This window comes from Nerophis lumbriciformis, linkage group LG17 (assembly GCF_033978685.3).
Source record: "Nerophis lumbriciformis linkage group LG17, RoL_Nlum_v2.1, whole genome shotgun sequence".
NCBI classification, from domain to species: domain Eukaryota; kingdom Metazoa; phylum Chordata; class Actinopteri; order Syngnathiformes; family Syngnathidae; genus Nerophis; species Nerophis lumbriciformis.
Genome location: NC_084564.2, coordinates 29,877,501 through 29,880,124, shown reverse-complemented (window position 1 = coordinate 29,880,124; position 2,624 = coordinate 29,877,501). Strand labels below are relative to the sequence as shown.

At 35.2% G+C, this 2,624-nt stretch overlaps 1 protein-coding gene across 2 annotated transcripts in view; it reads left to right on the top strand.

Moving 5' to 3' along the window:
* The first annotated feature begins 2,284 nt into the window (after positions 1-2,284).
* relb (v-rel avian reticuloendotheliosis viral oncogene homolog B) overlaps positions 2,285-2,624 on the top strand; it is a 38,136-nt gene continuing 37,796 nt past the window's right edge. For both annotated transcript variants that reach the window (XM_061973027.2, XM_061973026.2), the window contains exon 1: positions 2,285-2,624. This exon is cut by the window's right edge and continues 67 nt beyond it. The gene's annotated coding sequence lies outside the window, so the exon portion shown is untranslated.

Below are 2,624 nucleotides of genomic sequence, written 5' to 3'. Positions count from 1 at the left end.
TGCGTATATCCTACATAAACAATGTATGAATACATTAGATATCTATGTATCTTACAGACTGTATCTCTGTTGCTGCAGCAGCAGAGAGTTTATTCTGTCTTGACACTTTGTATTGATATTTTGTATTACATTCTTCCCTTAAATGATCATGTTTACAGTGATTGTTTTATATGTATTTTTTATGTATGTCGCTTTGGATAAAAGCGTCTGCCAAATACTTCAACATAAACATATATAAACACCTGAAAGTCTTTATAACTAAAACCACCAATCTGTTTTACTGGATTCAGAATAAAACCAAATCCTGTCTTACCCAACAATGTTAGTATTTGAATATTGTTACTTGAAGACGTATTCCTGGTTACAATTATACTGTTAAGAAAGTATTGTCTTATACTTTGCCTAAAATGAGAATGCATCATAATCAGTGGCGGCTGGTGAATTTTGTTTTAGGTGGGGCTGAAAGTTTGTAAACCAAGCCCCTGTAGGGGGGTCATCCTCCCCCAGAAGATTTCTTTGTGATTTTCACATACAAATGAAGCATTCTGGTGCATTCTGACAAAAATAATGAAGACAAAACATTTCATAGGTTTGCAGAGAACTATATACAATATGCACACTGAAGGCATGATGCCACTATAGGTTTGCAGAGAACTATATACAATATGCACTTTTCCCAAAATACAACCAATAATACGTTAATGTTAAAGCTTACTTGTGAAAAGTAATCCCCCGATTCCTATTTTCAACAGTCCGTTCATTTGAGCAGGAAAACGCTGAACACCATCTTTGTTTTCTACCTGTCATCTGTCAGTTTAGCATCTTTGTTTTCTACCTGTCAACTGTCAGTTTAGGCTGCTCGCCGGCTCCTCATCACCACTTCACAGCAGCCAATGCTGCGTCTACTTATAACATGTCTATGGGGGAAGACGTGCATGTGGAAGGAACGAGATACGTTATATATATATATATATATATATATATATATATATATATATATATATATATATATATATATATATATATATATATATATCCATCCATCCATCCATCCATTTTCTACCGCTTATTCCCTTTTGGGGTCGCGGGGGGTGCTGGAGCCTATCTCAGCTACAATCGGGCGGAAGGCGGTGTACACCCTGGACAAGTCGCCTCCTCATCGCAGGGCCAACACATATATATATATATATATATATATATATATATATATATATATATATATATATATATATATATAGCCTAAACTGACAGATATATATATATATATATACATATATATATATATATATATATATATATATATATATATATATATATGTCTTAATAAGGTTATCCAAAAAATAGTGCTCGATACCGTAGTAGAGCGCAATATATGTATGTGTGGGGAAAAAAATCACAAGACTATTTCATCTCTACAGGCCTGTTTCATGAGGGGGGTACCCTCAATCGTCAGGAGATTTTTTTTTAATTTTTTATATATATATATATATATATATATATATATATATATATATATATATATATATATATATATATATATATATATATATATATATATATATATATATATATATATATATATATATATATATATATATATATATATATATATATATAGAGGGACGGCGTGGCGCAGTGGAAGAATGGCCGTGCGCGACCCGAGGGTCCCTGGTTCAATCCCCACCTAGTACCAACCTCGTCATGTCCGTTGTGTCCTGAGCAAGACACTTCACCCTTGCTCCTGATGGGTGCTGGTTAGCGCCTTGCATGGCAGCTCCCTCCATCAGTGTGTGAATGTGTGTGTGAATGGGTAAATGTGGAAGTAGTGTCAAAGCGCTTTGAGTACCTTGAAGGTAGAAAAGCGCTATACAAGTACAACCCATTTATATATATATATATTCTGAGTGTTGCTGGTTTGGTTTTGGAATCGGATTGCATTGTTATGGTATTGCTGCTAAAAAAAAAATTAAAAAAAATTTGAGAATCGCGATTCGAATTCGAATCAAATTTTCCCCACCCCCCTATTGCATTCTATTTTAGTTACTTTATTGAGTTTACAACCCCCTGGCGCTGTTTTGTACTGTTTATTGTACTTGTTTTTATTATTATTATTTCTCAATTGTTTTTAAATGTTGCAATTTATAAATGAAGGTTTATAAAATAAAGATGATAATTTAATATCATTTCATAAAAATCATTTGAAAAAATAAAAAATAAAAAAATAAAAAAAGGAGTCGCAGTGAAATGACGTCACCAGATTGGCCACTGACTACCAGCCCACAACTATGTCAGAAAAATAAGCGCCGGGGTAGAAGAGCTCCCTCAAAAAGTGTTAGATATATACTTGAACACGCTTGAAGCTCGTATTCATGTAGTTATTCGTTTGGGACGAGGTTTGTTGAGACGTTACACCGTGGAGCCAAGTGACGTTTGGGGATTTCCAGTAGTGGCAACAGCCAATAGGAGGCGAGCTGGATGCGGAAACGCCAAATGTCTGCGAAGTTAAGTCAAACCTCTTCCTCGTCTCCTTCTTCATGTGACACTCTTCACACGCTGCCGCTTGTTGTTGTTGTTGGACACACCAGCACGGCTCTTCCCCCTCACCGGGACTCTCTTCATTCTAC